This window comes from Stomoxys calcitrans, chromosome 2 (genome assembly GCF_963082655.1).
Source record: "Stomoxys calcitrans chromosome 2, idStoCalc2.1, whole genome shotgun sequence".
In the NCBI taxonomy this organism is placed as follows: domain Eukaryota; kingdom Metazoa; phylum Arthropoda; class Insecta; order Diptera; family Muscidae; genus Stomoxys; species Stomoxys calcitrans.
Genome location: NC_081553.1, coordinates 86,195,349 through 86,208,881, shown reverse-complemented (window position 1 = coordinate 86,208,881; position 13,533 = coordinate 86,195,349). Strand labels below are relative to the sequence as shown.

Genomic DNA, 13,533 nt, shown 5'->3' with positions numbered 1-13,533 from the left:
ATATACTAATCTAGTCATTTAAAAAATTTTCCCCAAAGAGGTGCTGCATTTCTAAATCCCTTTAATTTGAGCCCTATATTGCCATGGCCTGTAAATATGAACCGTTTGGAGGGTGTTTTGGGGCTGGGGCGGCCACCGGCACTTTGCACTGAAAATAGATATCAAATTCGTTCTTTATTCCCAACGAAAATGAAGTTTAGTTTAGGGGGTGCTTTAGGGTGTACCCCAAAACACTTGGCTCCAAAATTGTATATCAAATTCGTTGTCTACTCTCAAATACCTTTCATTTGAGCCCCATATTGTCGTAATGGGTCAATGAACCCATTTGACGTATCTTTAGGAGGAAAAGCGCCACCTAGACTTGAACGCAAAATTTAATGCCATATTCGTAATCTACTCGTTGGCTAATATGCCCATTTGGGCGTATTTGGGGATGGGGCGACCTCCCATTACTTGGACCTAATGTTTTATGTCATATATGTAATCAACTGCCTAATACTTTCCATTTGAGTCCCATATTGACATGAACTTCGAATATATCGATTTAGAGAGGTTTTTGGGTTGGGACACCCGCTGGGTACTTGGACTCAAATTTTAATACTATATTCGTTTTCTACTCTCTACTACCTTTCATTTGATACCCATGTTGTGCCTATGGGTCCACTTTTGGTTTTTTGATAGTGTTCGGGACCGCCCCCATCCAATATCTAAACATTATATAGCCTATGTTTCCTTCCAGACAAATTTACACAATATGTGAATATTTTCAGAAAATCGGTACAGCCGTTTTTGATTTTATGGAGCAAACAAACCATGTCCATTTGAGGCATTTTTGGGGTGGTAGGGTGACCCCTTATACTTCGACCAGATTTTGTATTCCAGATCCGTAATCTACTCCCGAATACCTTTCATTTGAGCCCCATATCGACATGAACGTCCAATATGTCTGTTTAGGCGAATTTTGGGATTGGGACGGCCCAATAAGTACTTAAACCCAAATTTGTATACCATACTCGAATTCTACTCTCTAATACCTTTCATTTGATACCCATATTGTCCCGATCATCAAATAAACCTCTTTTAAGGGGTTTTGTGGCAGGGGCGGCCCCCCAGGTACTTGGACCCAACTTTTATTATGAAATTTGTACTCTACTCTTAAATAACTTTCATTTGAATCCCATACTGTCCCGATGGGTTCACTTTTATTTTTGGGTAGTACTTTAGGGATAAGGGGGAGGGTCCGCCCCCTCCCGATATCAAAAAATTATGTAGCCTATGTTTTCTTCCAGATCAACCAACATAATCTGTGAAAATGTCAAGGTAATTTAGTACACTATTTTCACCACGGGATCATTGCCATATGTGAAAATTTCACAAAAATCGGTTAAGCCGTTTTTGAGTCTATACGGAACAAACACAAATTCAATTTTATATATAAGATATAAAAATCAATGTATGTGTTTTTTGGTTTGTCTGTTCCGTATAGACTCAAAAACGGCTTAACCGATTTTCGTGAAATTTTCACATATGGCAATGATCCCGTGGTGAAAATAGTGTACTAAATTTTTTGATATCGGAAGGCGGGGCGAACCCCTGAATTTTATCAAAGTCCGTCTAGATATAGCTATATGTGGCTCCCACATATATTTTTCATATGATATGGCCTTTAAGGCTCTAGTAGCCACAATTTAGGTCCTATCGTAAACAAATCTTACAAGGTTTTATTTGTAGTATCAAAAGGTATGCAAAATTGAAATCTGACTATATTTCAACATGGGTTCCATGCATTTTAAGTAGTGAGCAGATTCGGTGGTGTAGGGTATTATATAGTCGGCTCTGCCCGACTTTTGCTTTTCCTTACTGGTTTTAACACAAATTCCTCAATATTGTCGACAATTGATTGATATTGGAGGCATTGTGATTGATTTTTGTGTATCTGCACACCGTCCATCTTGTTAGTCAAATGATTTGTGCTAATTGATATCACTTGTGATGGCTAATCTAGCATGCAATGAAGTTTAACAAATCAAAGCACATATATGGTATGTGCATGCGTCTCATTTATGTTAAGAACCATAAATGGAAAGTAATACTACACTTACAAACAATGCAACATGGTGTAAAAAATTAAGGCGTGCCACAATAAACATTCGTTATTGTGGCTTTTATGTTATCATTGAAAGATGGTGGTATGTATAACTTAATATTATTGCTATGGTTTTATATAAGGCCTACTACATTAAGGATTTTTAAATAACATGAAATTGCCTTAGATTTCCCGATAGGTAGGTAACCATAGGAAAGTAAAACAACGTTTGTGTCTTAAGTCTTTCGTTTTAAATAACCAACATAATATTGGGTAAACAGCAAAGGAAAGCTTGAATTACCAATCAATTACGAAGCCTAGGCGATTATATGAATACCGCCTATAATCAATAAGACTATATTTAGTTAATTGAAAGTGCATGCAACAACTTGAAAAAAGGTAGAAAATAGGATAGAAAAACCAAATTAACTGAAACACTTTACCAATGATTCATATTATGGTACTAGGAGTGTGTATATGTAGCTTAATGCGTTTTTTGTAATTTCTTATGACATTTTAGAGCAATAAGTGCAGTTGGCAATTGCCTAAATACATATTTAAAAAACATTACCGCTAATATTGCTAGTCCATGTATGTGTCTTAAGTCTTTTGTTTTTCTTATATTCTTTTTTTTGGTATTTTATTTTAGTTTTGTGATATTTTATGCAATTTCACACTTAAGTAAAGTAAATAAAATTTTTTTAACAAATTTTCTAAGGTGCAGCTTAACGTCATTCCCAAATCCGAAAGCACATGACAGGTGCATTTTATGCCAAATGACTCCTTCAATGAATTTGGCTTATGATCATTAATACCATATTTGGTTAATAATTGCAATAGACCAAGAAACAAAAAGCGTCAACAATAAATGCTTACACAAAAGCAATATATGGAGCAAAGTTTTTGTTTGCTTTGATTTTTGTAAGACAACATGTGACAGTTTGTCTATGTCCATGAATGGTCCAATATTTAATGTTTGCCATCTCATAGGGGCATTTATGAATTTCAAACACGTCTCAAAAAATCTTGTAGTTATTTTAATGGAAATCTCACCACGAACAAAAATATTGTGAAATAATTAATTCAAATTGTGTGTGGATAAAGATTGTTAATTATTTTGCTGTAGCGTATGGTGCGTGTGCCTTCTGGTGTATTTTATTATCGCGTTACAAATTATATGTTTTAAACAATTAAAACAAATATTTCTCTAATGTGTATTTCATAAGAGAATACAATTTTTGTGTTGTTTGAGGCAACATTTCATTCCAAGTTCAATATAATATATTTAAATAGCCCAGTTGGTAAAAGCTAAGAAAAGTTTCCTAATAGTGCTGTGAAGTGAAGGTCACAAAGGCATCATAGGCCTGAGGTGAAAGGGTTGTTAGGTAGAGAATAAAATAAAATAAATTAAAATAAAATGGAAGAATAAAATACTATATGTGAAGTTCCATACAAATATATACTCGCCCTCAAAGCAGAGCAATTTACTTGCTATCGTAGAAAAAATAGTTTACCTTTTCAACAGTAATACGTTTTCAACATTTTAGCAGATTTTGTAGTTGAAACAGCAGATTTGGATAGTTGAAATGTCAAACGGAAATGTTTGCTAAAACAGCAGCTCTTTGGTTGTTGAAACAGCAGTCATGTCTGCTTTTCCATTTTCAGCAGCCAACAACTGTTGTTTTATCAAACATTTCTCCTATTTTGGATAACAAATTTCGTTGAGTTTTTCATAATTTCAGCCGACTAGCTATACTCGTTCGAAAAGTCAATCAACTTGAAATGTCGACCAAGAATATATTTAGTTAAACCCTATACCCTATACTCTTAGAAATTTGTTAGTAAAACAGCAAAAATGTTTTGTTGAAACAGCAGAAAGTCTGCTGAAAATGGGACAGCAGTAATTTGTTGCTGAAACAGCAAATATTTACTGCTGTTTTCAAAATTTTAAAAGTTGTTAAAAGGTCAAAAATGTCATACATATTTGAAAAAATTTTATATTCCATCTAATTTTTAAATTTTGCAAGCTTATGACATATCAAACAAATCTATAAAATTTTCAAAAATTTTCAGGTTTTTATCGAATTCAAATAACAGCTAACAAAAATCCTATTACCTCTTATTAACATATTCTTTTGAACAAAAAATTAACGACCAAAATTGTGAATTTTTTTACTAATATATTTATAACAAATGCCTCAATTGTTTTTTCGAAATTCAAAATTTTTGAATGGATTAATTCAAAAGTTCAACATTTTTAATTTAATATCAGCAGACACTGTTTGCTGATATCAGCAGACTAAATTTTCTGAGTGTCTCATATCAAAATCGCCGACGTCCGTGGCAGCATTTGAAGCAAGTCTTTATAAAAACGGAGCTTTCCACTATCCGTAACCTGTGGACGGGCCCGGCAGCTTTCACCTAAGCTTCCCGTGATAAAAATGGACACAATACAAGTCAGCCTGTGTGGTGCTCATAGTTATCCGGTGGCGGCCGATTTCGAGAGGAGAGTCTCAGTGAGGGGTCAATGCCAATGATACTCGAGATGACAAGGAGAGTTATTGGCGCCTTCAAATAACCAATGGACAACTTCAGAGTTGGATCTTGGAGCAAGGGGCTCGCGACATCGAGGGATATGTGCGATCCCACAAAACCCTAGCGGTTGGGTCGCTGGGCCTATAACCCGCCCCGGAAATCACTTTGAGAAACAAAAGAATTGTAAAAAGGGACGCCCCCTTCTCCAATACATCCGCGCTGGCGGATGTATTGGAGAAGTACAAGGCAGATATTACCTCCTTACAGAAAGTACGATGGACCGGGAATTTTATAGAGAAGGTGCAGTATACGCACTGACGGATGTATTGGAGAAGTACAAGGTAGATATTACCGACTTACAGAAAGTGCGATGGACCGGGAATGGTTTCACAACAAAATCAAACCATAGCTGCCATAACCCGAGGCATTTGGCTGTGGATTCTTCAGCATTAGCCTTATTTGTGACCATGACTCGACGGAAGACAAAGACAAGCAGACCAAGGATATATTATACGAGCCCTTAGAGAGAGATTATGACCGTTGCTCCGCCCATGATATTAAAATTGTACTGGAAGATTTTATTGCGAAGATAGGAAAGGTCACCGAAGCGTAGAGGTTAGCATGTTAGGCTATGACGCTGAACGCTTGGGTTCAAATCCTGGCAGGAACATCAAAAAATTTTTCAAAAGTGGTTAACCCCTCCTAATGCTGGCGATATTTGCCATGTAAAAACTTCTCTTCAAAAGAGGTGTCGCTCTGCGGCACGCCATTCGGACTCGGCTATAAAAAGGATGTCCTTTATTAGCATTTAGCTTTAAATTGAATCGAACAGCACTCATTGATTTGTGGGAAGTTTGTCCCAGTGCCTTAATGGAGTGTGCATGGGCAAATTTAGGGAAGGAAGGCATCTTTGGTTTAACAGAGGGAATGTTAACGTCCGTTAGTGGGTTGAGGCTAATAGATTTCGCCGCGGCAAAAACATGGTAGCTAGCAGCACCAGATTCCAATAGAAAAATATTCAAAAATTCACATGGCTGTCATAGATGGGAGGCATTCATCCAGCGTGTTAGATGTACGATCGATCCATGGAGCGAATAAAGATTCGAATCATTACCTTGTTGTAGCAAAGGTTCGTACCCATTTGAACATGGCGAGGAAAGTAAATCTGAATGTCCAGCTCGGAAGCTGGACATTGAAAAGCCTCTCCCAAGAAACGACCAAGAGTGTCGAGATGCTACTGCAGCCAATAATGCGGCATACAGAGGAACCCTGCAATCAGCAGCAACGCGCCAGATGAAGGAGAGGAATCGGGAGAAAAGTAGAGAGGAGAAACGTCTATTCTGCAGAAAGAAAAAGGAAATGGAAAGATGTAAGCGAATTGAGATGTACAGGAGTCAGAAAGAAGTCCGGAAATTCCACAATACCAAAGAATTAAACATCAAACCGATGGCTTTGGTGTTGGCGCATCCTCCTGCAGAGACAAAGAAGGAAATCTGGTGACTGACACAGAAAGCGTGCTGAGGATATGGAAAGAGCATTTTACCCAACTGCTGGTGTCGGACGATGGCCAATTAAAGTAAGTAAATAATCATATCAATATTTCTAAGAATTATAAAAGAAAAGGAAGCAAATTTATGTTTTTCCGAATAATTCCAAAAGTATAACACTATTACATTAAAAACATTTATACTATAACACAATCATAAAAATCTAAATCTAAATATCTGAATAAAAGAAGTAATTATCGGTAAATAAAAATAAATAAAACATGTTTTTACTTACAATATGGTAGGATTTAAATTTTAGTTGGAACGTACCTTTAAAGAAAAGAAAAAAAGGAACAAATTTTGTATCCGATTTTATTAAAATTTGAGACAGTTAGTGGTGTTAAACTACTCGAGATCCTTCTTCAGTTTGGCCCAGATCGGTCCAGATTTGGACATAGCTGCCACACTCATAGAAGTTTGTTAGTAAAGTAGTAACAGCAAAAATGCGATTTCGCTGCAATTTGGGAGAGTGGGTTTTGCTACGCCCTTCGACATTTTTTTCAATTTGGCCCACATCGGTCCAGATTTGGATATAGCTGCCATATAGTCCGATCTCTCGATTTATGGTCTTGGACCCATATCAGGAGCATTTTTTATTCGATTTCTCTGAAATTTAGGACAGTGAGTTGTGTAAGGCCTCTCATCCTCCTAATTCAGATTTGCTCAGATCGGTCCAGATTTGAATATAGCTGCCAATTAGACCGATCTCTCGATTGAAGGTCTTGGGTCCATAAAAGGCGCTTTTATTGTACAATTTCGCAGAAATTTTGGAGAGTAAGCTGTGATAAGCCCTACGACACCTTTTTTTTAAATTTGGCCCAGATTGGTACAGATTTGGATATAGCTACCATATAGACCGATCTCTCGATTTATGGTCTTGGACAGATAATAGGAGCATTTTTTGTTCGATTTCTCTGAAATTTAGGACATTTGGTTGTGTTAGGCCCCTGGATATTCTTCTTCCAGATGGCCCAGATTGGTCCAGATTTGGATATAGCTGTCGTATTGACCGATCTCTCAATTTAAAGTCTTGACCCCATAAAAGGCGCATTTATTATCCGATTTCGCTGAAATTTGACACAGTGACTTATGTTAGGCTTTTCGACATCCGTGTCCTATATGGTTTTGATCGGTCGGTCTACAACAGAAAAAAATTTTTAACGTTGGTTATCCTTTTCTAATACTGGCTACATTTGTGAGGTACTATGCCATGTAAAAACGTCTCCCCAAAAAATTGTCGCACTGCGGCACGTCATTCGGAGTCGGTTTAAACTCGAAGCGGACAGCACTCATTGATATGTGAGAATTTGGCCCCTGTTCCTTAAAGGAATGTTCATGGGCAAATGGTTTGGATCCTATTTGATTCAGACCCCGAGAACGAAATCGAGCAATAAATTCGCTTTTTGGGTTAAAGACTCTAAATTGGAAGATCGGTCTATATGGCAGCTATATTTAAATATAGGCTGCTCTGAACCATATGCTGGTTGGATGACGGGAGGCTTAATACAAGTTACCGTGTCAAATTTCACCGAAATCTGATAATAAATGCGTTCTTACTGGATTTAGACACAATGTCGGCAGATCGGTCTATATGATAGCTATTTTTAATTATGGCCCGGTCTGGATCATATTGTTTTCGGATGACAGGAGGGTTAAAACAACTTACTGTTTCAAATTTCAGCGAAATTGGGTAATAAATTACGCTTTTTTGGACTTAAGACCCTAAATTGGCAGATCTGTCTAAATGGCAGCTAAATTTAAATTTATTTCGACTGGATCATATTGTTGTTGGATGACGGGAGTCTTAACACAACTTACTGTTTGAATTTCAAGCCAAATCGGGTAATAAATTCTGCTTTTTTGTGCTAATGGCTTTTATGGCCAAACATGGTTCGATTTGGTTTGGTTAATTTGTTAGAAACTGGTTCAGATTTAGATATAACTCCCACATATATGTATATCTCGATTTAGCTTCCTCTCTCTAACTCTAACTCCCACAATATCTACTGATTTTGATCAATTCTTGTTTTCAAATTTAAAGAAATTCTAATTTCGACGACTTAGCCTATATACCCAATAGGTCGGCTTCTTTACCCCAGTTCAACCCACCCTTACTTGTTTGCAGTGGAATCAATTAAACCACGATTTAATGGATAGCAATGTAGACATGTGTCAAATGATATGTTAAGAAAATTTATGCATAAAAGAAACAAGACTATTAAAATATGAAAAACGGTCAGATTAACGCAATCGTTTAGCATACCATTTAACATATTCAATGGCTTAAAGCCTTCTAAAAAGACACCCATTTTGTCCTTCATATTTTATGCATATCATTTGGTCATGAAAATGAAAAAAATATTTGAAATAGAATTTTAAGCCAAGCAACAATCACTATCATAATAGGCAAGGAGTCTTTTAGGAATCTAAACACATTTTTGTGTACAAAGTACAGGTCACAATTTTCATCCAATCATCATCAAAGTTGGCACATATATTTTTTTTTTTTGGCCTAGAGACGAAGGCTATTAAAGTTGTAAGAAATCGGTTCAGTAATAATTTGGCAATAATGTTGTCATTTGTTATCTGTTATAGGCTCAGATTTGGCCATAACTCTCATATATATGTAGTATCTGGACAGGGTCCGCTCCGCTGTGCCTTCTTTCACTCTCTTATATAAGCCCTATACTGGCATGGTCAGGAAGAAAGTCCTGCTTGCATATCATACCAAATTTTTTTCGTTTGAACCTTATATTGCTATGGTCTTAAATATGAACGATATGGGGGTGTTTCGTGTCAGATTCGTGCTCTAGTCTCAAATACCTTTCATTTGAGCCTAATATTGTCATTATTCGTTTAAATTTCCATTTGGCTGGCTTTGAAGGTGGGGCGGCCACCCTAGACATCTCACCTTAAATAAGTATACCAAATAGATCTGGCGTTTTTAAAAAAGTGCAAGGTGAGGGTCCGCCCATTAAAGTTTGGATATTAGATCTACTTTATTCCCTTAGTTTTGGTGGTGGATGGGAGTAGCCAAACCCTTTGCCCCGAAAGAGAATATCAGATTCATCCTCTATGGTGATAATCAGGGCTACGGGTCTTGTTCAGATCCACGCTAATTATTGTTTTTTTTTTTGTATTGGTTATCTACATTTAAAATCATATATCAAAGATACCACTTGGGATATCACAGTTTTAAAGATCACCGGATCCTCCTGTGTGTATCCCAATTTGAGGGTACAAATTGTACTCTACTACCAAAGACCTTTTATTGCTCTTCTATTCTATCCTGATCGGTCTTCATATATTATTTTTTATTCCCTTTTTTTGGGTAGGCTAGGAGGAGAGGGATTGCTCTCTGACATGGCCTTTCATATGAATACAAAATATTATCGGTCGTCCTATATGACAGTTTGGTGTTGTTTTTATTGGGAGGAGAGGGTCGGTCCCCCCTACGCTAAGACCCAAAAGACAATTTATTTGAGTTCTTTAATGTCGAGATCTACATGTCCGGTTAAACGGCCCGACGGCAGGACGTGTCCCAGATACTTGAATCCTTATATCAACATAAGATTCGAACACTACTGTCATAGACCTTTCGTTAAATTCCCATATTATCCCGACCGAACTACACGTCCTTTTGAAGGGTATTTAGTGGGTGGACCGGTCGTAGTCAACTCTCAAAGAACTTTCGTTTGATACCCATTTTGTGACGTTGGAAATGAATGCCCGTTTTGGGGATTTTTGGGGTTGGAGAGGCCTTGTAGACACCTTGGACCAAATTCTTATAACAGATGTGTACTCAATTTCCAAACACTCAGACACCAAGCAATACATTTTTATATCAGATCTTTACTATACTTTTAAATACCTTCCATTTAATATCCATATTGTCCGAATCGGTTCAGATGTCCTGCTGGGGGGTTTTGGGGGGTGGGGAGGCCCCCCAAACACAAAGGAATAAATTTTACTTTCAGATTTGTACGCTACTTTTAAATACCTTTCATTTGATATACATATTGCCTAAAGCGGTAAAAGTGTCCTGTTGGGTGGTCGGGAACCCCCGACACTTTAGGCGGCATTTTTATGCCAAGTCGTACTCTACTCTTAAATATCTCTATATCTCTCATTTGATACCCATATTGCCTAAAGCGGTAAAAGTATCGTGTTGGGTGGTGTTTTTGGGTGTGAAGAACTCCCCCGACTCTTAAGGCGGCATTTTTATGCCAAGTTCGCGCTCTTCTCTTAAATACCTCTCATTTGATACCCATATTATCCCAATCGCTAAACATGTCCGTTCGGGTGGGTTTTGGGATGGGGCGTCACCGATCCCAAAGTTTTATACCAATTTCGTGTTTTTGGGGTACCATAACGTGACATACAAAATTTCGCTTAAATCGGTGCAACCACCTCCGACACCTGGCGTTTTTGAAAATTGGGGTAAGGAGGAGGGTCCGCCCTCCCTACGGATATCAAAAAATTTAGTACCCTATTTCGACCGGGAGCTCAAACTATACCATCTGTGAAAATTTCAGCCGTTTTTGTGTCCATACGGAAGAGACAAACAAACTATGTATTTCAACCTGTTAATGATAACAATATTTAGTACTAAATGATCAATCTATCTAGACCAAGTTACTTAGTCGACTTTTCGTTTTAGTTACATATATGCAACAATCAAACATGTGAAAAAGAATGTTATGCATATAAGACTTATTGCAATAAAACTTAAGATTCTGTGTTGAAATCATGTTCAATCAACTATTCATCATAGATGTCAGAGAGCCTATATTTAGTCAGACCATGCTACTGCTGATCAGCCTGATTTGCCTTAAAGACTTTAGCAAAAGAAAAAAAATCCAATTAATCATAAACCGACAAAGAGTATTATTTAAGAAAAAAAAAAAAAACTAAATAATAACGACAAAATTCTTAAGGCTTTTTTAGATGTCTGGTGCCAAAACTGCTAGGTAATTTTCACAGCTATGATATGACACACAGCTCTCTGAATGGGCTCTTGTGATGAATTGCATTAACCAATCGTTTAAACGTTTCCCTTGTTGTTTGGACAGACAGGCGATCGTTTGGTAGTCATAATTTATATGTTTTGACTTAGAAATAAATGAGACAAAACAATTTGCCGGTATTGAAGGCAAATTGTGTAATTATATCAATTTGCACGACTAAAAACATGTGATTTATGATTTTGGTTGAAATTTTAAAAATATTCCTTGTATCAAACACGAAATATTTGAAAACAATTTCAATTGGTTAATAAATATATTTTTTGCATTTCATTATAGATAATTTTGGTCTAAGGGTGTCTTGGGTTTTATCATAATGTTCGCGAAATTGCTGCCAATAAAGACAATATAGTTTAGCAAATTGAAAAAAAAAATGAATATCTACTAATTTATCAACAAAATATTTTGTCGAAATATTGATTATGATTGGACAGGAAGTATAAAAAATAGTTGTTTCCAAAGAGGCACAGTGATTGGCATATGTTTTATTTGGGATTATAAATGTTTTACAGCAACATACAAAGGTTCTGAATTTTTTGAAATCAAAAGTTTAACTTTTATAACCGTAATTCAAAATATTATGTATTTTGCCTCGAACTTCTGCGTTCCTTCTCCAATCTCTGACACCAAGTTTCGAAATATTTTTTACCACTAGATTTTTTCATTGTAGTTTTGGTCGTCCCGGCTCGCGAGTACCACAGTGCATTGTGGGTTTCTATCCCAATTAATTCCTTCATAAATCAACACATTTTCACAATTTTTGGCCTAAAGTATTTTAAAATCGAATAACAGGAAACCGCAGCCGACATAAATTGAACATATCATAAATAACTCAAGATCAGTTCGACTAATTGATTTAATTATTGTATATCTTAATTAAAAAATCAATCGTTATAAGAAACACTCAAAACGCTAATTGGTGTACAACAATACATTGCAGCTGCATGAACTATTAAAAAAAAACGTCCCAAAACAAGCAGCTGTAGTTTCAATTTCCATTTCCAAAGGCTATGGCCATTTAAGCAACATAATTAACTTTGTCCAAGTGTTTCTCTTAAAATTTGATATAAAGGTGATTTTATTTTGTCATAACAAATATTGACCAACATTTTGTAATTATTCGTTTTTTCCGTTAAAGTTTCTCCTTATACCATTTCGTTGTTATCTTTGGTTCGCTCAAGAATTATATCATGTCTCAAAATCTTGACGCCCTTTTTTGGTTATTCGACAACGTTACGAGCCAACATGATATGACCACATTTGTAAAACATCGAAAATTTAACACATTATTTGCCTTTAAATTTGGCGGCACATTCAATGATTTTCTTTGTCATTCATGTTCAATCAATCAGAGTGACAGAAGACATTTCAGGAATGTTCATACGCACTAATTTGGTTGTGTATGAATTGATTGGATGGACTACTTTGGGTAAAATGCATTCAATGGCAACAAGTATGGAGGAAATAAAAGATTTAAAACAAAAGTCTTAAGACACAAACTTCTATGCTCAGATACAAAGACTTAAGGCACGAACTTGTAGAGAGAGACATGCTCGATGTACAATGGAATAAACTAAAGACTTAGGACACAAACTTCTTGAGAGAAACATGCGCAAAGAGCAGTGGTATGATGTGAAGACTTAAGACACAAACTTTTTGAGAGCAACATGTTGAAAGAACAGTGGAATAAGCTAAAGGAATGATCTAAGGCTGCAGAAGCAGTAGAGAAACGCATAACGTAATGAATATGAGAAAAATGTCTGTTGTTGACTAAATGTTTGCAATTTCAGAACAGCAAGCTGCCTGCTATGAAGATTGTTGTTTGCTAAAAATGTATGCTGCTCTATTTATGAAGGGGTTGTTAGGTGAAGAGATAAATAAAATAAAAAAAAAAATAAAATAAAAAAAAAATAAAATAAAATAAAATATAACAAAATAAAATAAAATCATACAAAATAAAATAAAATAAAATAAAATAAAAATAAAATAAAATAAAATAAAATAAAATAAAATAAAATAAAATAAAATAAAATAAAATAAAATAAAATAAAATAAAATAAAATAAAATAAAATAAAATAAAATGAAATAAAATAAATTAAAATAAAATAAAAAAAACAAAATAAAATAAAATAAAACAATATAAAAAAAGAAAATAAAAAAAAAAAAAATAATATAAAATAATTTCGTGATTTTTTAAACATACATCGTCAAAATATCGTCAAATGGATCATGGTGCTTTATATACTAATCCAATTAGTAGGTTGTAAAGCACACATCTGATTTTGAATAGGGCTCAAAAATACGACTTTCTCCACAAGCGCAATGGAAGACAAGTAAATT

At 35.6% G+C, this 13,533-nt stretch overlaps 1 protein-coding gene across 4 annotated transcripts in view; it reads right to left on the bottom strand.

The window, feature by feature from the left end:
• Nucleotides 1-13,533, bottom strand: part of LOC106082180 (peroxidase) — a 135,254-nt gene that overhangs the window by 36,371 nt on the left and 85,350 nt on the right. The window contains exon 1 of one of the 4 annotated variants that reach the window (XM_059362554.1): nt 6,404-6,428. The exons of the other annotated variants lie outside the window; for them this stretch is intronic. The gene's annotated coding sequence lies outside the window, so the exon portion shown is untranslated. Of the gene's footprint in view, nt 1-6,403; nt 6,429-13,533 lie in introns of those variants that run through there. 4 annotated transcript variants of the gene reach the window in all.